Below are 26,642 nucleotides of genomic sequence, written 5' to 3'. Positions count from 1 at the left end.
TTGGGGTGTGGCTGCCAGCAAGGAGGTGTGACCTCTGGCCAGGTGGGTGTCTCTGGTGGTGAACCAGTCCAGGGGACATCTCAGCCACGAGCCATCAGCTGCGACACTCCCATAGCTGCGCAAATGAGTCGTCCACTTTCAAGAGGGATTAGGTTGGGAAAGTTATGAACTGCAGCCTGAGAAATGAATTCTTGCTGTCAGATGGTGCGATCTGAGCACGCCCCTTGCTGCAACGCAGTCACAGCTTAAGACGCTGTCCCAGAGCCTTCGTTTTATTGCAGAGTTGGGATTTGCATGAAGGACAAATCTCCCAGCATTCTCTCTCATTCTCTTCTCTCTTTTTTTTATAGGCAGAATTAGACAGTGAGAGAGAGAAAGGTCTTCCTTTTCCGTTGGTTCACCCCCCAAATGGCCGCTATGGCTGGCACACTGCGCCCATCTGAAGCCAGGAGCCAGGTGCTTCCTCCTGGTCTCCCATGCGGGTGCAGGATCCAAGCACCTGGGCCATCCTCCACTGTACTCCCGGGCCATAGCAGAGAGCTGGACTGGCAGAGGAGCAACCAGGACAGAATCCAGTGCCCCGACCGGGACTAGAACCCTGGGTGCTGGTGCCACAGGTGGAGGATTAGCCTGGTGAGCCGCGGCGCTGGCCTTCATTCTCTCCTACAAACACCATGCGCTCACGCATCTCTGGCCCAGCTTTATCCCCAGACACTACGCTTATTTACACAAGACTGACAGTCTCCATTTTGTTGTTTTAAAAAGAATCAGGCCTTGGGCACGTCAGCTCTGACAACCCACTTGCGGGTTAGGTTAGGTTTTGCAGGGTGTGATCACTCTCCAAAATGGCCACAACGGCTGGGGCTGGTCCAGGCCTAAGCCAGGAGCTTGGGGCTTACATGGGTCAGGGGCCCAAGCACTTGGGCCGTCCTCCCCTGCCTTCCCAGGCCATTAACTGGGAGCTGGATCGGAAGTAGAGCAGCAGGGACTCGAACCGGCACCCATATGGCAGGTGGTGGCCTCACCCACTATGCCCAGCGCGGGCCCCCGCACCTCCCTCCCAGGGTGCAGTTCTTAGTCAAGGCCAGGGGGATTCGCACGCAGCCCATGCTTAGGGGCTCTCCGCAAATCTGTCAGAGTAAGCCGCCCGAATCAGCAGCCTCGGGGAGGCCCCTCGGTGGCGAGGGGGTGCAGGGGCTTCTGACCCGTGATCAGTGGAGAATCCCATGGTGTGCCTATCACATCAATCACTGTTTCTCCCAAAGTCAGCTGCAAAACAGGTGCTAGGGGTCTCTGCCTGTGACACCAGCATCCCATCTGGGCGCTGGTTCGAGTCCCGGCTGCTCCACTTCTGATCCAGCTCCCTGCTCATGCACCAGGGAAAGCAGTGGAAGATGGTCCAAGTGCTTAGGCCCCTGCACCCACGTGGGAGACCCAGAGGAAGCTCCTGGCTCCTGGCTCTGGATTGGCTCAGCTCTGGCTGGTACAGCTGCTTGGGAAGTGAACCAGTGGAAGGAAGACCTTTCTCTCTGTCTCCTCCTCTCTCTGTCAGTAATGCTGCCTCTCAAATAAATTAAAAAAAATCTTTAAAAAAAATAGATGCTAAGAGTTCACCCAGGTATTCCAGTTCCTTCTCTTTGCTTTGGTTCGGGATATTCAGAACCCCACGCTCCCCATCACTGTCCCCAGACACTGCCCAGCCTTCTAGATACGCAGAGAGGACCCTGCCGCGGCAACCTGACCAGCAACTGTGTCCTATTTCCCAGGGCTGGGAGGGCGAAGCCATCTGTCGAAGATGCTGCAATGTGTCAAGCAGAATAAAGATCCAAATGTTAGCATCAAGAGATGGAGGAGTTTGGAAGCACAGGTAGGGCAAAGTCACCACCGTGTGAGTTCCGAGGTCAGGACGACCCGTGACCTTGCCAAATCTCTCTCTTTGCTCCACGCTTGACCGGACCCCACGGGGCACTGGGGCACAGCGGAGCATCTCACCAAGGGCCCGAAGCTGGGATGAAATGCTTCTCCTGTCCTTGAGGCGGATAAACGCCTGCACTTTACAACCCAGGGCTCGCCTGGGATCTTACGCAATTTAACAGTTGTCTCTCAGGGGCCGGCGCTGTGGCGTAGCAGGTAACGCTGCCGTCTGCAGTGCCGGCATCCCACATGGGTGCTCGTTCAGCTCCCAGCCACTCCACTTCCGATCCAGCTCTCTGCTGTGGCTGGGAAAGCAGTGGAGGATGGCCCAAGTCCTTGGGCCCCTGCACCTGCATGGCAGACCTGGAAGAAGCTCCTGGCTCCTGGCTTTGGATCAGCACAGCTCCGGTCATTGCAGCCATCTGGGGAGTGAACCAGCGGATGAAAGACCTCTCTCTCTCTCCCTCTCTCTCTCTCTGCCGCTCCTCCTCTCTCTGTGTAACCAACTTTCAAGTAAATAAATAAACCTTTTAAGAGAAAAGCGTCTCTCTGCCACCGATGCCTCCTTTCTAACCTGGGCACAGCCGCGGTTCCAACCCTGGGGGTCATCTCCATGACCACAGAGTTGCGGATGCTGGCACACAGTGAGGGGTGACATTTGCTGTCATCACAATGTCCCTCCTGTCCCTCAGGGAGTTGTTCCAGGACCGGGGAGATCGGCTAAGACATCAACACCTGACTCGGACAGCAGTGCTAGAATAAGACCCTGACCTTGAGCTGATTATCTTACACGTACTTTCATGTTTTCATTCTGGGATTTTTTTTTACAACTATTGCCAACACCAGGACCACTGAGCGCCATCTGTCGCTACAGGGGGTGGGGGCGCTGGTGCTCACATCCGGTGTCTCAGTCCGGGCCATGCGGGAGGCTTCCAGAAGTGCACCTGTGCACCCAGCACCTTGAACGGCTGCCCCCACGGTGCGCACAGTGGAGGGCGAGCTGGACCCCTCACGTACGGGGCACCAGGGGCTGGCCTAGAAGGGCCCCTTCCCACCCCACATCCCGGTCTGCACTTCTAGGTTGGTTTCTTTCAAAGGCAGGTGTGGGAAAAGTGCTCTTCAGTCTTAGCCCGGGCTTGTGTGCGAGTCGGTCTGGCGTCTCTAGGAGAGAGGCTGTTTTACACTTTCCTACAGCCTGTCTTCCTTAATGGCTCACCCTCGGCTTTGGAACAATGCCAAGGGCAGTGCCTAGAGTGGTGCCCACAAAAGCACCCTGGCTTATAACAGGAGCTCAATAAATCGGTGTCGGATGAATAAAGTGTTCACAGTGCTAAGTGCATGAATAAACAAATCAATGAGGCACGGCAAGCTGGGATCCCCCAGAAGCCCACTGGAAGCAGCTGGTTGGCTCCCCCCGGGGGTGCACCGACAGTGCCACGCCCCCAGGGCTGCTCTGAGGATTTGCAGGGCTGGATGTTGGGGTGCGTCACCCACATCCACAGCAAACAGGAGGCAGAGTCCCAGCAGAGCGTACGTCACTGTCTCAGGCGAGAGGCAGCCTGGGGCCTGCAGTGCGTGGTGACCATGGTGGCCTTGGCACTGGACTCCCACAGGTGGCGGCCGCTGCTCCCCTTCTGCTCTGCGCTCATTGGCTTGGGGTAAGGGAGACCTGTGTCTTATGGCTGCAGGCTTTTTTTTTTAATTATTATTACTTCCAATTCCCAGGTTCCACGGCTGCTTTCACGAAGCCATGCTAACCCCAGGGGGTAGGAACAAGCATCACCCCCAACTCGAGACACAGCCCCCGGACTCTCATGCTGGGCAGAGGCTGCTGGGACAGGCAGAGTTGCCCAGCATCCATGCCCTCGGCGTGGCGGGGAGGGGCAGGCACAACCGTTACACAGAGCACCGTCCCTCTTCCCCAGGGCAGCCGCTCTGGGAGGCTGCGGATGGACACACGGAGGGCGGAGGCACAGGTGTGTGGTGTGTGGCTAGAAGGCGGGGAAGGGAGCCTCGCTCTGACACAGAAGGGGACTCACAGGGCTGGATCAGGCTTCGGATCGAGGGAGACGGAAATGTACAGAGCCCTACTCCCTTCCTGTTCATGGTTTGCCCCGCAAAAGCCAACGGAGCTCACGGGCGGTGCTCCTTTTGGTGGGGCAGGGCGGTAGATGCGGTGAGGGACAGGCAGAGGGGAGCTCACAGCTCTGCTGCCGTCTCTGCTCCGCCGCCTGAAAGCTGTGTGCTGGGGGGAAGTTGCTCAGCTTCTCTGAACCTCACTGCTGAGTCTGGAAAACGAGGGTAGCGATCATGCACTCCGCGGGTGTGTGTGTGTGTGTGTGTGTGTGTGTAAGCATTCAGTGAGAGCACTCCACCCAGCTGCTAAAAGAAACACATCAACGCCCATCATCTGTGGCTGGCACGGTGGTGCGGCAGGGTAGGCCACCATCTGCAATTCCAGCGTCCCACATGGGTTCGAGTCCCAGCTGCTCCACTTCTGATCCAACTCCCTGCTATGGCCTGGGAAAGCAGTGGAAGACGGCCCAAGTCCTTGGGCCCTGCACCTACGTGGGAGTCCTCGAAGAAGCTCCTGGCTCCTCGCTTTGGAGTCGCAGCCATTTGGAGAGTGGATCGGGGGATAGAAGATCTCTTTTTCTTCCTCCTTGTAACCCTGCCTTTCAAACAAATGAATAAACCTTTTTTAAAAAAATGGTTCATTCTGTGCGAATTTTCCTTAAAAAACAATAAAAAAAAAAACCAGTGCACTAATGAGACAAACAGGCTACACATGACACACTCCAGTACCCTGTCAGCACTCCTCAAAGCTGTGGCAGCCACAGGAGAGCAGGGGATGGGTGAGGAAAGGCCCAGCTGGGACTCACCATAGCAAGGTCTCCCGGGTGAGATCCCGGCACAGAAAAAAACAGGCGAAACCGAGGAAATCCGGGAGAGCCTTGAGCGTTAGCTGAAAGCAGCGTGTCAGGACTGCTCATGAACGCTAGCCAATGCACTGCACTGTGTAAGACGTCAATGATGCGCAAACTGGGGGCAGAACCTAGGGGAACAGTCCGTCCTCAAAAGTAAAGTCTTTTTTTTTTTGGCAGAGTGGACAGTGAGAGAGAGAGACAGAGAGAGAGAGACAGAGAGAAAGGTCTTCCTTCCATTGGTTCACCCTCCACTGGCCGCCGCAGCTGGCGCGTTGTGGCCGGCGCACCGCGCTGATCCGAAGGCAGGAGCCAGGTGCTTCTCCTGGTCTCCCATGGGGTGCAGGGCCCAAGCACTTGGGCCATCCTCCACTGCCTTCCCGGGCCACAGCAGAGAGCTGACCTGGAAGAGGGGCAACCAGGACAGAATCCGGCGTCCTGACCAGGACTAGAACCCGGTGTGCTGACGCCGCAAGGTGGAGGATTAACCTAGTGAGCCGCGGCGCGGGCCTTAAAGTCTGTTTTTAAAAATCCCCTAGTTAGCGCTGACCTTTCTCCTTTTTTTTTTTTGGGAAAACTGGTAGATTCTGACTACGACTTCTGACTCATCTCTCGTGGCTGTGGGTTTTGGGTGAATTCAGATTGCAAAGATTCACCGTGCTTGGAGCCGGCCCCGGGCTCCGCGGTGACCCTGGGAGTGCCAGGGTGTGGTGAGATCGCAGCCCAGTCTTCAAGACCTTCAGAAAGTTCTTCTTGGGTTCTGTTCCAGGATGTGCAACGCGGGGGTGAGCTTGGGACTTAACTTGGGTCCATTCACAGAATCGGGTGGGGGGCGGCATTGTGGTGCCGCAGGTAGAGCCGCTGCCTGTGACGCCAGCATCCCGTAGGGGTGCCAATTTTTGTTTTGGCTCCCTGCTAATGGTCTGGGAAAAGCAGCAGGGGACGGCCCAGGTATTTGGGTCCCTACCACCCACCTGGGAGACCTGGATGAAGCTCCTGACTCCTAGCTTAGTGTGGCTGGGCACTGGCCATTGTGGCCATCTGGGGAGTGAACCAGAGGATGTAGGACGCCCCCAGCCCCCCTGCCACCATCACTAACTCTGGCTTTCCAAACAAAAAAGAATCGGGGCTGCTGCTCCAGCTCTGTCCCCACTGGAATGTCCACCACACTCTAGCCACCAAGATCCCCTTCCCATGGCTCCTGGGGCCAGAAAGAGAGCTTTCGCCTTGGGTTTTAGGCGCCTATGCGGTGGAGATAGAAGCAGTCTTGCCTTGCGGCTAAGCCTTGGGGCAGAGCCGGAAAAGAAAGACAAGAAGGAAAGAAAGAGGAAAGAGGAAAAGGGGAGACGGCTCCCACACTCTCAGACGCACAGAGACCCCTTTTCCTGGTTGTCTGGCCAGGGGGAGTGCGTTACACATGGGAGTTTGCTGTCCGCACCCCGTGTGTACATCTGAGTCTTGGATTTACCCTTGGGTCAAAGCTGTGAGATTTAAAACACAAAGATTTTCAACACAAAACAAGCAAACTCTTGGCGTATCAATCGTTTATCAAGATTCAGTTTGTCCAAATGGCCTGCTCTCCTTTGCCTTTCGGGTCCTCACGTAGTGCAGTTGCTTTTTGTGTTCTGCCCCGAGTTCACAGCTGGGATTAGTGAGAGAGACTGAGGCTCGGAAGGGCTTGCCCCGTTGTAGCTGGCACCTGAAATTCAAGGTCAGCCTTCAGCCATCCCTACTTTGCAACACCTGCTGGGCCCCCGGCCCCTTCCTCCCCCATTTGTCTCCAGTGTGGTCAGCCGCTCTGCCCGACTCTTCTGCTGACCTCCTGGAGCTCTCCAACCTCCTCCCTCTGCTGTGGCAGCTCCTCCGTCTGACTGCCCAGTGAGCAGACCCCTCTCTCTGTCCCTCAGACCACCCACGCCTGTGAATGGGCAGAGAGCCTCACGCGTGGGCGCTGCTGCACTCCGTGGCTGCTCACCGTGTTGGGGTCCTGGCCGGATCTGCCTGGTCTTCAATTTTCCGGAACACTGTGGCTGGACCGAGTCCCGCTTAGAGGTCATCGAAGACGAGACAGAGCTCAGAGCTAAGGGAACTAACTCTGATGCAGGTGCGGCCCTACGCCAGGTCAGCTGGAGACCAACACCCAGTGTTGCCTTCCGAGGTGGCACAAGGGACTGGGGTGGCACAGGGGACAGAGGTCACAGGGGACAGAGGCAGGGGCAGGCGTTGGCCGGGACTCTCCCCAGCAGTGTCCCACCAGAGAGCACTGATGGGGACCTAGGATTAGACTCCACGTCGCTTCATTTCTGATCTCTCAGTGGGGGCCAAATTCATCCTCAGAAGGAATGAATCTTTCTTTCTTTCTTTCTTTCTTTCTTTCTTTCTTTCTTTCTTTCTTTCTTTCTTTCTTTCTTTCTTTCTTTCTTTCTTTCTTTCTTTCTTTCTTTCTTTCTTTCTTTCTTTCTTTCTTTCTTTCTTTCTTTCTTTCTTTCTTTCTTTCTTTCTTTCTTTCTTTCTTTCTTTCTTTCTTTCTTTCTTTCTTTCTTTCTTTCTTTTCTTTCGCAGTAGTTCAAAGTGATCCAGAAAGGAGCTCTCTCTCCAACGAGACGAGTTTCCAAGTTGGTGAAGCTGGCGTTGATTTCAAATGGGACGAGAGTGTGGAGGAGACTTGGGGGGGGGGGCTGCGTGTTAAATGACCTCAGAAAACGGTTCATGAAGATTCCAGTATGCTTGGAGGTGGGGCAGGACTGCCTCCCCAGGGAACCCTGGAAGGGACAGCCCCGTGCCACCTACTCCGTGTGAAGTCAGAACCCGTCCGTCAGTTCCCAGCCACTCGGCTTGCTGCCTGGCTTCCTGGATGTGACTGGAATTCTCACTCCTTGGAAACAGCCTCAGGAGGACTGCCCGTGAGTCAGGGGTGGGTTGCAAGTGACAAAGCTCTGGAAAACAGAGCCTGAAACCAGCCAAGAGTTTTTCTTTGCCTACCATAGCTGCAAAGGTTGCTGGGAAATCTATTTTTCAGCCACGTTCTCGTTGTCCTCAACTCCAAGTGAAGATTTCTTTCGTTCTCCGAAGGGGAGAATGGATCTCGAATTGTCAGGCCTTTGCCGTCTCTCATTTCCGATAACTGAAACTTGAACCTAAGTCTCTGGATGTGCTGGGGTCCTGGGGACCAGGACTGCTGGGTGCCCTGAGATCGCCGTTCCCTAAGGTCCCAGGAAACCACGGAGTGCGGGAACGTTCCTGCCGCTGCTCCCTGGCTCCCGGTCACCGCTGGACACGCTGCCAATTCAAGTTGCATTCGAGATTTTGTTGGCCTCAGCCATCCATGCAAATTAGCAATTCAGCTCCCTTTCTCAGGTCATTAATATTCACATGAGTTCCTGTTGTGTGAGAACTTGGACCACTACATGATTTAGAAAGAGCTCCACGAGGCTGAAGGAAAGCCAGAGTGTCCGCTGACAGTGAGTTATTCACAACGGATTGTTTATGCCTGCTTCTCTCCTAGAACTAAATCATCATCCACCCGCCCTTCCACTCCCCTGTCAGTTAGCGCCTGCTGGGAACCAGGTCTGGCACTAGACACTAGGAACTGGCAGGTGGGTAAGAAGTGTGGTCTTCCGAGAGCCTCGAAGTCTGTGACATCGGCAGAGAGCTGTGCCTGGTACCTAGGGGTCAACGGGGAGGTGCTTCTGTGTGCAGAACCTGTACCTGATTCTTCTGTTAGTCAAGGTAAGTAATTTGGCTTGCATCTGCCCCTCCACTCTTTAATTTGTTGAGAGAGAGAGAGAGAGAGGGAGAGAGAGAGGGAGAGAGAATTTCTCTACCATATAAAAGCCCTGACCCAAGCTGAGGCGTGCACGTTCACATGCTGAGAGTAAGCACAGGGAAAGAAAACAGCCAGTCTTAGAAAGAATCCTGCCCTGTTTGGATTAGGCTTGGATTTCATTTTCGCTTTACACTTTTCTTTGTTCTTTCTCCAGTTTCTCTGTTGTCTTCTGGGTTGCTTCAGCCCCGCACAGTGGAATTTGTATCCAAACATCCTCACTGGGTCGACGAGGCGACCCCACAGGGGCATAAAGGAGTGTGTTTAAGGCCTGGGAGGGTGAGGTGGCCGGAGGACCCAGGAGGCTGGGCGCATTGCAGGAGCTCTGGGGAAGGCATGGTGTCTGTGTGTGCGTGTGTGTATGCACACGTGTGCGTGTATGTGTGTGCGCACATGTGTATGTTTGTGCACACATGTGTGTATGTGTGCATGTATGTGTGTATGTGAGTTTATGTGTGTGTATGTGTGCGAGTGTGTGCACGTGTGTGCATGTGTGTGTCTATGTATGTGTGTGCGTGTGTTAGTGTGTATGCACACGTGTGCATGTATGTGTGTGTACGTGTATGTGTGTGCACACATGTGCATGTGAGTGCATGTGTGTGCATGTGTGTCTATGTATGTGTGTATGTGTGTGCGTGTGTGTGCATGTGTGTCAATGTATGTGTGTGCGTGTGAGTGTGTGTGTGTGAAGGTGGGAGGAGAATCTTGCATTTATCTTCCTCTTTCATGACTTCAGCAGCTAACCCTACACTCACACGAGGAGGAGAAGTTCTAGGAGCAGAATTTGGTGGCAATCGGGGAGCAACACGGTGATAAATGGCACCAACGCTGTGCTCCCTCCTGTGTGGGAAGACGGCTCTCGTGGATTTTGATGTTTTCCTTCTATAGGGCACTAACGGGGCTGAAAAACTAATCTTCCTGTGGCTCAGGAAGTGGAGGCCAACTCTGTGCGAAGCAAGAGGAACAGGGACCGGGGTCGGGGGACCAGCGACCAAGGCTGGTATTTGTAGGCATTTTCCTGTGGGCCAGGCGCGGTTTTGAGAACCTTGTACACGTGAACTTGTGACTCCTCCCAGCAGCCCTGTTCACGGAGGCCTGGAGCAGATGAACTCGACGGTCTCTCCTTGCAGCCCTGCCTGGGCCAAAGCCGCCTTTACCGTCCCGCCCCCTGCCCCCTCCCTGTGAAGTGAAAACCACAGCTCCCATTAAACCCCAGCCAGGAACCGGGCTGGCCCAAAATAGCCAACATGGCTGCCGCCTGCACTGCGGTGTTGACCTTTAGTGAATTCCAAGGTCGTTACAGAACCACTGCTGTGGCTCACATCCTAGTCCCATCATGCACCTGACACGGTGGTACTGAATTCTAGAGTTTGTTAAAGTTTGTATGAGAGATGACTGGAGTTATGTATCTATGACTGTGATCAGACAGCAAGGGGAGGATGGGGTGGACGTGAGCTGCAGAGAGGCAGGGTGGGGCCGGAAGGCCTCTAAGCAGGTGAAAGATCCCAGTCTTTTAAAAATAATTTCAAAAAGTATCAATTTATTTTTTTGACAGGCAGAGTTAGACAGTGAGAGAGAGAGAGACTGAGAGAAAGGTCTTCCTTCCATTGGTTCACCCCCCAAATGGCTGCTATGGCCGGCACGCTGCGCCGATCCAAAGCCAGGAGCCAGGTGCTTTCTCCTGGTCGGTCTCCCATGCAAGTGCAGGGCCCAAGCACTTGGACCATCCTCCACTGCCTTCCCGGGCCACAGCAGAGAGCTGGACTGCAAGAGGGGAAACCAGGACAGAATCCGATGCCCCAACTGGGACTAGAACTCGGGGTGCCAGCGCCGCAGTGGAGGATTAGCCTAGTGAGCTGTGGCGCTGGCCATATCAATTTATTTATTTAAGATTTTATGTATTTATTTGAGAGGTAGAGTTACAGGCAGAGAGAGGGAGAAACAGAGAGAAAGTTCTTCCTTCCATTGGTTCACCCCCCAGACGGGCGCAACGGCTGGAGCCAGGAGCTTCTTCCAGGTCTCCCACGCAGGTGCAGGGGCCCAAGCACCTGAGCCATCTTCTATTGCCACAGCAGAGAGCTGGATCAGAAGGGGAGCGGCCGGGACTTGAACCAGTGCCCATATAGGATGCTGGTGCCACAGACGGAGACTTAGCCTACTACACCACAGCACCGGGCCTTCAATTTATTTTTATTTTTTTGAAATGCAGAGAAACAGAAAGACAGATGGGCACATGTAGAGAAAAAGAGACCTTCCACCTGCTGGCTCACTGCCTACATGCCCGGAACAGCTGGGGCTGGGTCAGGCAGACACCGGGAACCATAACTGCACCCAGGTCTCCTCTGGGGGCGGCAGGGAACCAGCGTCTTGCGTCAGCAGCCCCACCCCCAGGGTGCTCAATGGCAGGAAGCACTGACACGAGGCATCGTTGGTTTCTTCTCACGAGACTCCGGTTTTCTCACAGAACGAGAGAGGGAAGCATGACCTGTGGTCACCCCTGCCGCACCCCGATCTCTGTTCCCACCCCCCCGCCATGGGTTACAGTGTCACGTGTTCTGCTAGAGAGAAAGGAGGAAGGAGTGGGCACCAGGAGACCGGCTCGAAGGCGCTCCCAGCACTGTTCTCCGCCCGGCACGAGGACGGGCAGTGGGCCATCGTTCTGCTCCTGGGAGGGCGCTGATGGCCACCCGTGCCTGGGCCCGTGCTGTGGGCTGGGCGCAGGTTGGCCTCCCCGGAGTGCAGAAGAATCAGATAGGTCTGTCGTCTGGTTAAGCTCAGCCACTGTGGAGGGCGCTGTTCCTCTGCACACAGCTTGTAAGCGCGGCCCATTTTCCAGCCTCAACATTCCTCTCCCAGCGGCTGGTCCGGGCACTACGTCTGTGGAAACTGACCTTTCCGGTGTGAGCGATTCTGACCGGGGGCGCTGGCGTGGTGCTCCCAAGCGCCCCCCACCCGCACTCCCGCTCCCCGGGCAGCACTGCCCTCTCCCAGCCAGCAGCCACGCGGGGCCTTCTGCCAATGCACGTCACCAAGCGGAAGACACGGCCACCCCTTCCATCTTGCAATGCTTCGGCGAGGGTCTTGCTGGCCCGGGCAGGGGCCCAACCACGCTGGCAGATCCCCAGTGCCTGCGCTGGCCCAGGTGTGCGTGCAGCTCTGCTGGAGTTCCTGGAGTAGTCCCCACGCCGCTCTCGTGGTCCCCACGCCGCTCTCGTGGCCCACAGCCCTCGCCCTGATCCGCCTCTTCTCACCTGCTGCATCCGGCTTTGGCCGTGAGCTCCCCGCGGTCGGACCTCCTCTCCCGGACTTCGGCTTGCCTGGCTGGGCTCTGGCTGTCTCGTGTGTGCCAGTTCCACTGGAGGCAGCATCTTGTTCCTGCTGGGAACAGAAGCTTCTCGTCTCCCATGCTACCCACACGCACTGCACCCTGCCGTCCGCTGGTCAGGGCCTTCCCCCCAGCCTGCGGGGGAGTCAGCACCTTTTGGGGCATAAGGGATTGCCCGGGCTCTCCTTGTCGCAGGGTGTGGCATTATATGCCACGGGTCCTCACACAGCACGCACCAGAAGCCCCTGGAGGGCAGAGAGAGTTCTCGACTCTTCAGGGGGAGGAGCTGCGTCTCTGGCAAGTCCCACAGTGGTGCTGCTGGGATCTTTGTGGGTGTTTGTGACACAAGCGGACAGGCCCTGTCTGGAGGGGAGAGGGCTGGCCGTACCCTCTGTGACCTGTAGTTGGAGCGTAAAGACCTGTCAGCAGACACAACAGGTGTGTTCGCCTGGGGAACTACCAGATAATCAGCCTCCGGTGGGAGTGCTCGGAGGAAGGCTTTCTAATTACCGTGATGGGTACAGGGGATGTTTGCGGAGCTACAGTTGCCACAGCAACGGCCTTGGGCCTGCGTTGTGGCTCAGCAGGTTAGATGCCGCTTGCAGTGCTGGTTGCTGTGTGAGAGCGCCGGTTCGAGTCCCCACTGCTCCACTTCTGATCCAGCTCCAAGCTGATGTGCCCGGGAAAGCAGCAGAGGATGGCCCTAGATGCACCCATGTGGGAGATCCAGCGGGAATTCCCGGCTCCTGGCTTTGGCTTAACCCAACCCCAGCCACTGCGGCCATCTGGGAAGTGAACCAGCACGTGGAAGATCTCTGTCTCCCTCTGTCTCTGTGTCACTCTGGCTTTCAAATCAATAGACCGATACATCTTGCCTCAATAGATCAGTACATCTTGCCTCCTTCCGGCAACACCTAACTCCATGTATCTCATGTTCATAACTCCCCCTCGGACAGGCCTCGTGCAGTTTCCTTGCCTGTGATTGGCCCCTCTGAGTTCAATGCTGCAAGGTGAGCTCCCGGAAGACCCCGTGGGGAGCCAGCTCCTGTGAGTGAACCTTGCCAGGTCTCTGCCCCCGCCCCTGAGCCCCTCTCTTGCTCAAATCCCACACTCTTGGCTACAGACCCGTGGCCTGCCTTGGGCCCCAGAGCGGCCAGCCAAGGACCTGGCCACGGTGGCGGGCAGCGGGCTGCTACCTGGAGGAGGCTCATTTGGTCAGCTTGAAATCAAAGCCACCACTAGCACGCAGCTGGACCCGAGAGAAAGCAAGAGTGAAAGCAAGAGAGAGAGAGAGACAGAGAGAGACAGGCAGACAGACAGGGAGAGCGAGAGCGAGAGAGACAGAGCAAGAGCGAGAGAGAGAGAGAGAGGAGAATGCACTTGGACTTTGGATGCAAACACAGCTTGCTCAGAATCCTGTCTCCACGACATGAGTTTGCTCACCTGTCTGGAGCCGCAGAGCAGGACACAAGCTTCCGCCGCACCAGGCTGTGCTGGGGCTCCGATGAGACGCGCCCAGCCCCTGGCACAGCCTGGCAATGCGTGCAGAGCTGGAGGCCTTGCACGCCGGGGTTTCCTCCCAGCTGCTCCGTGCCCCACACACTGTCCATCAGGAGCTGTCTACAGGTTATGGGCAGAAGCAGCACCCTGAGAGGCAGCACCCCCATAGGGCGGGAGCAAAGGAGAGAGGAGGGGGAGGGGAGCTGTGTGTTTACTGCCTACTCTCTGACGAGGCGACTTGTTCCCATTTTACAGCTGGGGTAACTGAGGTCACGGCAGCGCTGTAGAGAGAAGCCCAGCTCTTGGATGTGCTCCAACCCCTGCTTTTAGAGGTGAGAAAACCAGAGGGGCTGCGTGACTTCCTTCAAGACGCACAGCTGGCTCAGCAGGACAAGGAAGCCAGGCCTCGGTTGCTAAGCCCTGGGCTCGCCTCGCCGTATGATGGTGCTCTTAGGTTTGTCCTCTGAGGCCACCTCGTGTGCAACAGACATGTGACAGCTTTGCTCTGGGCAGCTCCAACCCAGCACAGCCGGAGAAGGGATCTTGGGATCCTAATGGACACAGACAGGGGCCCTGGGCTTGGTTTCCGGGCTGGCTAAGCCGCCCTCCCCTCCTCTGCTCCCTGTCTCCTATCCCAGCTGATAACGCTCCTGGGTCAGCCCATTGTTCGTGACAGCAGGTAAGCCAGGTGTAAGCCTGTGTAAACGTTTGCCTGTTTTATTTTTATACACGCGGGCAGGAAGGAGTCTGAGCTAGTTAAACACTGTCACATTCTAGGTCCAATGTCTTCTCCGTCTGAAGTTCACGGCACACACAGGCACGGAGCGCCTGCTCTGGGGCAGGTGCGGGTGCAGGTCCCCGGTGCACCTGTGAGTAGAGCGCTGATGCCTGTCAACTTCACGGTGCAGTAGGGACCTCGACAAAAAGCAGCAGGCGGTGAGTAAGTGCACCTTCAAAAGGATTGTGTTCCCTTATTGGAAAGGCAGAACGAGAGATAGAGAAAGTTGCCATTTGCTGGTTCGCTCCCCAAATGGCTACAACAGCCAGGGCAGGGCCAGGCCAAAGCCAGGAGCCTGGCATTCAATCTGGGTCTTCCTGGGCCGTCCTCTGCTGCTTTCCCAGGTGCGTTAGCAGGGAGCTGGCTCAGAAGCGGAACAGCAAGGAATTGAACCGGCGCCCATATGGGATGCCGGCATCGCAGGCAGTGGCTTTGCCCACTGCGCCACAGCGCCAGGTCCTATAAGCACAATTTGAAGACAATAAACACCAGAGAAAGAGGAGAATAGGGAGGTTAGGAGACTTGCAGAAGGCTGTGTTCAAAATGTTCATGAAAAATGCCTAGTATGACAAAATTATGCATGGATTTCAATTTTTTTGCACCAAAATAAAGTTATCTTTTAATTCTATTCCATGAACTTTTTGAAGTATCCTCACATTTGGGTGTGTGGGTAAGTGTGCATGTGTGTGTGTTTCTGTGTGCACAAGCACTTTCTTTTTTTTTTTTTTTTTATTTATTTTTGACAGGCAGAGTGGACAGTGAGAGAGAGAGACAGAGAGAAAGGTCTTCCTTTGCCGTTGGTTCACCCTCCAATGGCCGCCGCGGCCAGCGCGCTGCGGCCGGCGTACCGCGCTGATCCGATGGCAGGAGCCAGGAGCCAGGTGCTTCTCCTGGTCTCCCATGGGGTGCAGGGCCCAAGCACCTGGGCCATCCTCCACTGCACTCCCTGGCCACAGCAGAGGGCTGGCCTGGAAGAGGGGCAGCCGGGACAGAATCCGGCGCCCCGACCGGGACTAGAACCCGGTGTGCCGGCGCCGCAAGGCAGAGGATTAGCCTAGTGAGCCGCGGCGCCGGCCGGCACTTTCAAGCGTGGTTTATTTGAAAGGTGGAGTTACAGAGAGAGAGAAAGGGAGGGAGGGAGGGAGAGAGAGAGAGAGAGAGAAGGACAGAGGGGTCTTCCACCCACTGGTTCACTCCCCAGATGGGCACAACAGTCACTGCTGGACCAGGCCAAAACCAGGAGCCTGGAGCTCCATCGGGGCCCCCCACGCGGGTGCAGGGGCCCGAGCACCCAGGCCATCCTCTGCTGCTCTCCCCGGCGCATTAGCAAGGGGCTGGATCGGAGGTGCAGCCGCTGAGTCGAGCCGTGCTCACATGGGATGCTGGCCTGGCCGGTGGTGGATCGCTCCACTGTGCTACAACACTGCCCTGACAAGAACTTATAAACCAGGTGCTAAGTGAGAAAGGCCAGACATAGAACTGCAAATACCGTGTTTCTCTGAACTGTGGAAGTTAATATATATGTAGTAACAAGTGTGTAGATGCCATATTATTTGGTCTATAGATCATTTATAAATGCTGTCTTACTAATTATAAGCTTTACAAAATAATATGTTCTTCCCCTCATTTTATGATCTGTCATGAGTTCCACAGTATGTGATCCTCTGCTTTCAAGAAATAATATTGTGTGTACGTGTAGATTGACATAGAAAGCTAATATGGCGAAATGTTAAAAACTGTGACATCTATGTGTGCTCACTCTACTTTTCTGTGTTATTTGAAATATTTCAAAATAAAAAGATAAAAATAGGAATAAAAACAGAGGATAAAGAAGAGGGTAACCGCCACCTGCAGCACCAGCATCCCACGTGGGCACCAGTTCGTGTCCCGGCTGCTCCACTTCCAATCCAGCTCCCTGCTAAGGCCTGGGAAAAGCAGCAGAAATTGGCCAAGTGCTTGGACCCTGCACCCACATGGGAGACCTGGGGGAAGCTCCTGGCTCCTGGCTTCAGCCTGGCCCAGCCCCGCTCGCGGCAGCAGTCTGGGGAGTGAGCCAGTGGCTGGAAGAGCTCCCTCTTTCTCTCGTCTCTCCGCCTCTCTGTAACTCACTTTCATATAAATGAAATAAACATTTAAAAAAGAAAAATATAAACAAGTCCAGAAGGTGCTAGAACAGGCCTTCCTGGGAGGCGATATTTGGGCAGGGACTGGGAGGGGGCAGGTGAGCGTCTGGGCTCTGAGCTGAGAGGCGAGCAGGCTGCTTCTGCAGGGATTCCAGTTCTGCTCCACACGTGCACGGGAGCTTCTGGAGCAGCAGTGCTGCACAGCATAGAGGCATCTAGAAACCCTCCTGTCTTCCTGGGAGTCTTGGCTGAGGCACGTCAGCCGCGGTATCGAATGGGATTTGGAACCATGTTTGCCTTCCCGAGGGGGCCTGAGCCGGGGCTGGGGAGTGACTTTGGACGTCTGCGTCACGTGATCGCGGGTGACCTCCATCTCCAGGAGGGCAGAGCAGGCTCAGCACCTGCAGGGCTGGCTGTGGGCTGCGGCGGACCCCCCGCACCTGCAGGGCCGGCTGTGGGCTGCGGAGGACTCCCCACACCTGCAGGGCCGGCTGTGGGCTGCAGCTGACTCCCTGCACCTGCAGGGCCGGCTGTGGGCTGTGGCGGACTCCCTGCACCTGCAGGGCCGGCTGTGGGCTGCGGCGGACTCCCTACACCTGCAGGGCTGCCTGTGGGCTGCGGCGGACTCCCTACACCTGCAGGGCTGCCTGTGGGCTGCGGCTGACTCCCTGCACCTGCAGGGCCGGCTGTGGGCTGCGGCGGACTCCCTGCAGGAGTCCTGACTCCTTACAGTCTGCAGGGCCAGGGACCGGGGCTGTGGGCAGGGACAGCCCGCAGAAATGCACCTGGGCTCTCATGGGACGTGAGACGACCGTGAGGAGGAGCCCGCCCTAGGAGATGACGTGACTGAAAACTGCCCAGCACCCGAGGGACAGTGCCCTGGCCCCTCCCACTTGGAACCCTGGCTCCTGGGTTTGCTTCCTATGATGTCATCCTGTCCCAGGGAGAGATGATGCAACCACCAGTGTTTGCTTTTTCAGGTGGGAGGAAGTCACGTGGGGCATCTGATGTTGAAGCACACACAGCTCTCCCAGGCCTTGACGCTGGCTGCCAGGATGGGCTCTTCCCTGCGGCGCTCCGCAGCACCAAGGGGGGTGGGTGTCCTGCCTGGGGTGTGGACTTGGGGTGCTGGGCACCCGCGGTTTTGTCGTGAGCCCCCTGTGCTGGATGGCCAGGGCGCACCCCTGAGTCCTTGTCTTGGGTTATCCACAGCATGCAGCAGCACCCAGAGATGCCAGGGACTGACGCGGGGGGAGCAGGGGAGTGACGCGGGGGGAGCAGGGGAGCCTCCCGCACCTGCAGGCCCCTGTCAAGTTCCAATTACCACCGTCTTAAATGTCACCGTAGGTGGAAAAAAAGGCTCCCGGGAGCTGGACTCCCTGCCGCGTCTCACTTGAAAGACAGGCTTTGTGACGGAAAATTTCACAGAGCCAGTCGGTGCCGGTGCCTTCCTTACCCTCAGAGTAATTGTCTTAGCCGCATCGCCTAGGAATGCTTTGCAAACATCGCAGGGATGCAGGAGACGGGACAGGCAAGTGGCTCCCATCAGAGGCATTCAAAGAGCAGCTTTGACAGTAATGGAAACCCCTTCTCTTTTGATTTTCATTTCCCCGTGCACTGACTGCCCTGAGAGAGATTCCTGAAAAGCCGTGAGCGTGCAGAATCTGCCTGCATCTTGAGATTTGCCGCTTGATTTACGACATGGAGTCAGCGGCCACCTTTGTTTCAGGCCGCAGAATCCTGCCTCTGTGGTGCCTGGGAGCAGCGGCGCTGTTGGGACGGGGCGCCCTGAGGCTGGACTGAGGCCGTGTGGGCGTCCAGTCCTCGTTTCTCCCTTTTGGTCAACTTCCATCCCAGTGTTGCCCAGCCCTGCAGGTGGGGTTGACCAGATGTCCCAGAGCTCTGCCCGTCACATGGTTGCCTGGTTGATGCATTGCTTTGTTCAGTAGACTCCCTGAACCTGGGCAACCAGAACGGGCTGCTGTGTTAACACCAGGTGACCCAAGTTCTTCATATAGATATATATGATATCTATCTATCTATCTAGGGACCCTGTTGCCGAACAACACCCCAAACTGGTTGGAGGTGTTGCTGTAGAACACCCCAGACTGGGTCCGCTCGCCCAACACACAAAAAGCCAATCACGGACTTGGGGGTGGAGGGAGGGAGTAGGTGTCGATCACAAAGCAGCAGGGCAGCTCTTGCTTGATCCCCGGGCTCCCCAAGGAGATGTACAGGATTGCAGCCAGGGCTGAGAGGGGCGTGCTCAGCTCATGTCCAGTCCCGGCTGGTCACAGGTGCTGTGTTCTGTAGGGAAGTTATGGTGCCAAATGGGCTCCAGCTGAGCCAAGGTGAAGTGCAGCTGGAAACCACATACTGCTCAGAGCTGGACTTCTCTACGCGAACTGCCCTGGAACGACACTGGCCATCACGGCTCTCAGGATTGGAGAAGCAGATGACCCCTGAGTCCGGTGATCAGAACCCTGTAAGGCCACCTGGGTCACTCCCTTAAGTCAGCGAATTCCTTTTGATAAAGGCCAGGCAAGGACACCTTGGGCTAAGGGGGACAGACAAGAGGCTGGGTCCTGCTTGTACGTTATAGAGGTTCGGTTTCAACACCACAAAAACAATTAAAATAAATGGCTGCTTCCCATGATGCTGCGTGCCCAGTAAAAACTCCACAGCTAACTTTCCGAGTGCTTGTCCAGGAGACGGTTTGATGTTTGCATTTTTACTATTCACGTGAAAATCGCTTATTAAGCAAACCACCTACAAACGCATGGGAAGGGAAACTGGTTAAAGTACTTAGGAGAAAAAAATCGACTTTGAAGTTCCTCCATACGCATGCTTGGTATAAGTTTTACTGTGTCCTCTTGGACGAGTTGGAGCATTGATTTCATGTTTATGGGTCTGCCAGCAGGGCCTCTGTACTGGAGACAGGGAGGGACACGAGAGGTCGGAATCAGAGCACGGTCAAGTTTTAGGTGGGACTGGCACTGCAGCGGGCGTGCACACGCGTGATAAACCAGACATGTGTTCAAAGACGCGGCCCTGGAGAGCAATCTTGAAAAGCAGGGGTGAAGAGCACCACAAGCTTGGGTCCCGACGAGGAACCACAGGTGGTGCCCGGCCGAGGCCACCCGGAGCTTGTCAGGCCAGGGTCCTCGCAGCGGCCCTCGTGGGAGGCTGTGGCCCTGGCAGGGTCTCCTGGGACGTTTCCCTTCTGTCCCTTGCGCATGAGAAATGTGTCCGCAGAAATGTGTGCACAGAATGTTCTGCGTATCCTGCCAGCTTCATTTCTCCATGGGGCTGACACTCGCGACTCCAGGTTGGGTTTGATGGCCTTCCCCGTCATTTACAATATCAGCTGCATCCTTCGTGTTGCCCGAGGGGCTGTGTCGCACTCTTGCAGCCCTCGTTCCAATTCCCCAGATCGTTGCTGATGGGGCACCCCGGCCCCGGCCGCCTTTGATGTCGCTCCGACGTCGACAGCCTGCGTCCAGGCCCTTGCTCCGCTCTGCATTCCGGCTGCCTGTCCACGATGGCTCCAGTGCGTGGGTCCCTGCACCCATGTGGGCAACCTGGGTGCAGTTCCTGGCTCCTGGCTTCAACCTGGCCCAGCCCTGACTGATGTGGGTGTTTGAGGAGGGAGCCAGCAGTTGGGAGCCCCACCCCGCCTTTCAAACACACGCTTTTAAATTTTTTAAAAAATATGCAATTTCACCTTTTTTTCCTCTTCCTCGCCAGCCTTCGCGGGAAGTCGGCCCTGAGCATGAGCAGGCCCTGGACAGGGAGAGGACGTGCGGATCTGCTCCTGACCCCTGTGCTAAGCTTGGTGTCGCTCCCCTCTGCAGTGCCTCCCTCTGTGAGACTCAGGGTGCTGGCCACAGTCCACAGCTTCTGAAAACATTGTAGCCGCGGCTTGCCTGCTCCGAAGCGCACCGTACACACAGAGCCTGGGCAGAGAACAGCCAGAGGGGAGCCCACGGGCTCCGAGGTCTGGTTCCCGGTGCCGCACCTGAAGCCAGGGTTGCGAATGCAGTCGTGTGGTCCTCGTGCTGCCTCCCTGGGGAACTCTCACTGATGCGCAGTTCAAGAGCGACTGGACTAAATGGGGTCTCCCCCTCCCTTACTCTCTCTGATGGACGTAAAGCTATGGTAAAGAATCCTTGATGATGTAAGCAATTGCCCCATGAGGTGTTATTAAAATTTCAGCTGCTATAGTTTGAGCTTCTTTAAAATAAAGCACACTCAGAGCCGGAGTTGTGGTGTAGCAGGCAAAGCCACCACCATCAATGCCAGCGTCCCATATGGGCGCCGGTTCAAGACCCGGCTGCTCCACTTCTGATCCAGCTCTCTGCTATGGCCTGGGAAAGCAGTGGAAGATGGCCCAAGTCCTTGGGCCCCTGCACCGGCGTGGGAGACCCAGAAGAAGTTCCTGGCTCCTGGCTTCGGATCCAGGCAGCTCCGACCATTGAGGCCATTGGGGGAGTGAACCATCAGATGGAAGACCTCTCTCTGTCTCTGTCCTTCTCTCTCTGTGTAACTCTGATTTTCAAATAAATAAATATTTTTTTTTAAAAAGGCACGCTTGTGGGATTTTTGTTATAACAGTCTGTGAACTTAAATAATTACACTGTAGTGAACGAGATGGCATTACACTGGTGGCGAAGCAGCCAACCTAGTTGGAAGGAAAGGTGTCAGGAAGACCCTGATGTGGCTGCCGAGGGGGCCTGGGGGCGCACAGAGGCCGAGGGACGTGTGCAGGGGGGCACAGAAGGGCATTCTGGTCCCACGAGCCCCAAGCCGATCAGCTGGGGAAGAAGGTCTCGGGCCTCCTACTCGCTCGTGGAAGTGTGAAGACAGTGCGGCGGCAGCCGAGGCAGATCAACAGAGACCTGAGAAAACACCCCCTCCACTCCACAGACTCCTCTCTTCTGACCGTGGAGACGAGAGTCGAGAGGCGGCGGCAATGTGCGGAGCTGGCTGTGCAGACAGGGGCCTGGGGCGGGGAGGCTCAAGGGCTCTCGGTAGGCCAAGGTTATGGCTGAACAAAGGAAAAAAGAGACTAAAATAGGCAAAAAAAAAAAAAAAAAAAAAGAAATTACACTCTTTCAACAATGCTTCGAAGTGTATATTATCATATTTATGTTACAAAACTGGAAATAAACTCAGCAGCGTGCGTGTTACCCAGTCAGATGTTGACACGCAGTTTCTGTGTCGCTGGAAACATCTCCTGTGCTTAGACCAGGGAGAGGAGAGGTGGCCGCCTGCTGCCCACCCCCAGGGCTGTCACGGTCTCCTCTCCATCTCCACCCATCCCAGCTCAGCAGGAGGACACGCGACAACCTCTCCCAGCCTTGGCACTCCCCACACCTCCCTTAGGACAGTCCCCCAGGTCTGAGACCACAGGGGTCACCCCATTAGAGGGACAGATGGGCGTTTGGGGGCTGGGTCTCCTAGCATGTAGCTCCTTGGCCAGGATATTGGGGGACGGCTAACAGAGCTCTGGCTGTGCAGTGCGCCCGCCCTCCCCGTGCTGAGCCGGGACACCCGGGCACGGTGCAGGCTGTAGGGCCAGTAGGGCAGCAGCCCCAGGAGAGTGGAGCTTCCGGGACAAAGCGGGACAAAGCGGGGCAGAGCGGCTGCCCGACTGGATTTCTCGTGAGAACGGGGGTCACCCCGCTAGACGTGATGCACGTGAGAACGGGGGTCACCCCACCAGACGTGATGTACGTGAGAACGGGGGTCACCCCACCAGACGTGATGCATGTGAGAACGGGGGTCACCCCACCAGACGTGATGCACGTGAGAACGGGGGTCACCCCACTAGACGTGATGCATGTGAGAACGGGGGTCACCCCGCCAGATGTGATGCACGTGAGAACGGGGGTCACCCCGCCAGACATGACGCCGTGAGAACGGGGGTCACCCCACTAGACGTGATGCACGTGAGAACAGGGGTCACCCCGCCAGACATGACGCCGTGAGAACGGGGGTCACCCCACTAGACGTGATGCACGTGAGAACGGGGGTCACCCCGCTAGACGTGATGCACGTGAGAACGGGGGTCACCCCACCAGACGTGATGCACGTGAGAACGGGGGTCACCCCACCAGATGTGATGCATGTGAGAACGGGGGTCACCCCACTAGATATGATGCATGTGAGAATGGGGGTCACCCCGCTAGACGTAATGCACGTGAGAACGGGGGTCACCCTGCCAGACGGGAGGCCAGGAGAGTGGGTCAGGGGTCAGGCTCTGGCCTTGGGAAGTCGCTCTCACAAGCACTAGTTCAGGGCCCTGCAGGAGCCCCTTCACCCTTGCTAGAGCAAGGCCCTGATGGCCTGAGGCCTCCCACTAGGCCCCACCCCCTGCAGCTCCCATCACTTCTCATGTCCCCACGGGGGGACCAAATTTCCCCTACAAGAGCCCTTGGGAGACCGGCCACCTCCGAACCACGGCTCCCGGTGTTGAAAACTGGGTGGACGAGGCCCATGGAGGTCCCTCCTGGTGAGGAGGCCACAGAGCGGAGGGGAAGTCCCGTTACAGCTGGGTTCTGCACCAAGGGGACTCCCCAGGGCTGGGCCAGGCCGGAGTCGGGAGCCGGGAGCTCCACTCTGCTCTCCGAAGTCCTTGGGCCATTACCCACGGTCTTCCCAGGAATGTTAGCCAGGGCTGAATGGAGAGCAGAGCCGCTGGGACTCAGGTGGTCACTCTCGAAGTGGCCGCCTAACCCCTTGTGCCACAGCACCATCCCTCGTGGACAGACATTTTTTACAAAAAGCTTTTCATTTGTTTACCGAGGTAGCACCAGACAGAATCTATGTGAGGGTACTTCAAAAAGCTCATGGAAAATGGAATTAAAAGATAAGTTTATTTTGGTACAAAACAGTTTGAAATACATGCATAATTTTTTAAGGTCTACTTAGTTGAAAGGTAGAGTGATAGAGAAAGAGGGAGAGACAGAAAGAGAAAAGACGCAGAGGGAGAGAGAAAGAGAGAGAGAGAGAGAGAGAGAGAGAGAGAGAGAGAGAGAGAGAGAGAGAAAGGGAGAGAGAGTACTCTTCCATCTGCTGGCTCACTCCCCAAAATGGTCCCAACAGCCAGATCTGGGCCAGGATGAAGCCATGAGCCACAAACTCCATTCTGGTCTCCCACACGGGTGCAGGCTCCCACGTACTTGGGCCATCATCCACTGTCTTCCCAGGCACATTAGCAGGGAGCAGGATCAGAGGATCAGCCAGGACTGGAAACCGCATTCCAGTAGGAGATGCTGGTGTTGCAAGCAATTGTGGGGAGCAACTCGGACTAGACTAAGTTACTGGAATTAAGACTTACTCTATGCATCTGCTCTCCCACAATATGGCACTGAGAAGGGAGTAAACAGCTTCTGCACAGCTGCCTCTCGCCAATTTGATTGACTGAGCTGCAGGAGCTGATCTTGCTCCTGATTGGAGGAGAGCAGCGTACTCGGCGTGTGGGTAGTAGAGTTGGGATTGGTGGAAGAGGACTATAAAGGAGGAGAGAGACACCATGCACCAGGAACATCTATCTGAAGGAACACCTGTGCAGCCCCCGAGAGAGCCGGCCGGCGGTGTGCCGCTCCCCCGCGGAAGTGGGGAAAGTGGCAGGGGGAACCGCCCTTCCACGGAGGTGGAAGGACGGCAGCCAACCCGGGAAGAACCAGCAGCAAACCCGGGGAGGGCTGAGCAGACAAAAGAACAGCGCAGGGTCCTGTGTCGTTCCTCCGCGAAGAGGGGGAGCGACATAATGGTGCCGTGACTCGGATAGGAAACCTAGGAGGGAAGAAACGGGAAGAAGTGGGAAAATACCGGAGAGAGAGACTAGGGAAGAGCCTAGGGAAAAGCCGGACGGAAAAAGTGCCAGAAGAAGTTAGGATTGAAAGCAAAAGTGAAAGCTGGAGGAAACTTAGACTCGGATACGCACTGTGGGGAGAAGCTAGGAGAAATGAGAGGGGAATATTGTTGGAAGAAAAGTTAGGAAACATACCGGGTAGAGAAAAACGTTAGGAGGATGAAGCCACGGGGGCAGGCTGAGATGGAGACGTAAGCTAGGTTTCATCAAGTCAGCCCGAGGAGCAAAAGGCGAAAATCTAAAACCAGAGGCGGAGACGTAAGCCAGATTGGAATCCGTCAGATTAGCCCGGGGAGCAAAAGATGGGAAGCCAAACCGGGAGCGGAGACGCAAGCTAGGTTGCATTTCGTCAGGTTAGCCCCGGGAACTTAGACTGAAAACCAAGAAGCGGAAACGTGAGCTAGGCTGTGTGATTCGCGGAAGCCGCCACACGCAGAGAGAGTGTGTGGGGTACAAGCGGGGAGAGCGCACGGGCGCGAGTAGATAGGGAACGCGGGGCTGGCACGAAGGCCGTGGTGCGGGCGCGAAGGGTGCAGAGACCGCGGAGTGCGCGCGAAGCTGGGAAGCCGCGCAGATAAGAGAAGCACGGGCTGAAACGGCGCAGAACTGGGAAGCCGCCGCGGGGCGAGGTGCCGAGAAGCAGCCTCGGGGCGGGCGCCTGGAAGCCGCGGGGATAAGAGAAACAGAAGTTTAGAAGTAAAATGAGAGAAATAGGAATGCTGGCAGATAGAAGTAAAATAGGAGAGATAGGAATGCCCGGAGATAGAGAAATAGAGAGAAACAAGGCCTCCCCACAACACGGCAATGAGAGAGCTCGGATTCGGTCTGCCTAATTAGTAAGGCGATAAGCACCAGCAGGCAGCTCCACCAGAGTATGAGCTGCAGGTCACCGAAGAAAGGCACGAATCAACATCAATAAGTCTCCCCACAATATGGCAATGAGAAGGCTCGGATTTGGTCTGCCTGATTGGTAGGGCTTGTAAGCACCTGCAGGCAGTTCTAGCAGAGCAGAGCATGCGCTGCAGGGCACCGAACACAGGCACGCATCAGCGCCTAAAAACCTCCTCACAACATGGCGAAGAGAGGACCCGGACTCAGTTTGCCTGATTGGTAGGCTTGTAAGCACCTGTGGGCAACTCTAGCAAGCAGAGCAGAGTGTGTGCCGCGGGACACCAAAGACAGGCGCGTATCAATGCCAAAAATAAAAAGAAAGGGGGATCTGTGGGGAGCAACTGGGAGCAACTCGGACTGGACTAAGTTACTGGAATTAAGACTTATTCTATGCATCTGCTCTCCCACAATATGGTGCTGAGAAGGGAGTAACAACTTCTACACAGCTGCCTCTCGCCAATTTGATTGACTGAGCTGCAGGAGCTGATCTTGCTCCTGATTGGAGGAGAGCAGCGTACTCGGCGTGTGGGTAGTAGAGTTGGGATTGGCGGAGGAGGACTATAAAGGAAGAGAGAGACAACATGCACCAGGAACACCTGAGGAACACCTGTGCAGCCCCCGAGAGAGCCGGCCGGCGGTGTGCCGCTCCCCCGCGGAAGTGGGGAATGTGGCAGGGGGAACCGCCCTTCCACGGAGGTGGAAGGGTCGGTAGCCAACCCGGGAAGAACCAGCAGCAAACCCGGGGAGGGCTGAGCAGACAAAAGAACAGCGCAGGGTCCTGTGTCGTTCCTCCGCGAAGAGGGGGAGCGACAGCAATGGCTTAACCTGCTGTGCCACCATGCTGGCCCCTGCGTGGTTCTTTGTAATATGGCTTTTTCATCAGTTTCTTTTTTTTTTCTTAAAGATTTTATTTATTCATTTGAGAGGTAGAGCTACAGACAATGAGAGGGAGAGACAGAGAGAAAGGTCTTCCTTCCATTGGTTCACTTCCCAAACAGCCGCAACAGCCGGAGCTGTACCGATCCAAAGCCAGGAGCCAGGAGTTTCTTCCGGGTCTCCCATGGGGGTGCAGGGATCCAAGAACTTGGACCATCTTCCACTGCTTTCCCAGGCCATAGCAGAGAGCTGGATCAGAAGTGGAGCACTGGGTATCAAACCAGCGCCCATATGGGATGCCAGCTCTTCAGGCCAGGGCGTTAACCCGCAGTGCCACAGCACCGGCCACAGCTTCTTAAAGTTGGTTGTAGATGCTTGGATTGATGTCTGGTGTTCCATTGGTCTATCCATCTGTTTTTGTACCAGTACCAGGCTGTTTTGACTGTAAGTGCCTTGTAGTAGGTCTTGAAATCTGGTATTGTGATGCCTCCGGCTTCATTTTTGTTGTATAGGATTGCTTTAACTATTCGAGATTTCCTGTGTTGAAACCTTTACTTGGTATAGAGTTGGTCTTCTGTGTATAAAGTTAATTGTAAATGAATCTTAATG

General features: G+C 55.9%; 1 long non-coding RNA gene across 2 annotated transcripts; it reads left to right on the top strand.

Annotated features, from left to right (window-relative positions):
• The first annotated feature begins 7,736 nt into the window (after positions 1 to 7,736).
• Positions 7,737 to 20,987, top strand: LOC103352273 (uncharacterized). 2 transcript variants are annotated; one of them, XR_519763.4, is made up of 4 exons: positions 7,737 to 8,567; positions 13,742 to 14,165; positions 14,264 to 14,422; positions 20,135 to 20,987. It is a non-coding gene; the product is annotated as an uncharacterized lncRNA (long non-coding RNA). The 2 variants fall into 2 exon arrangements; XR_011389068.1 differs by having other exon boundaries at positions 13,742 to 14,422.
• Positions 20,988 to 26,642: the final 5,655 nt, after the last annotated feature.

The sequence above is a fragment of the Oryctolagus cuniculus genome, chromosome 5 (assembly GCF_964237555.1).
Source record: "Oryctolagus cuniculus chromosome 5, mOryCun1.1, whole genome shotgun sequence".
Lineage (NCBI taxonomy): Eukaryota > Metazoa > Chordata > Mammalia > Lagomorpha > Leporidae > Oryctolagus > Oryctolagus cuniculus.
The sequence above is the reverse complement of the archived record's forward strand: the minus strand, read 5'-3'. Positions and strand labels throughout refer to the sequence as shown.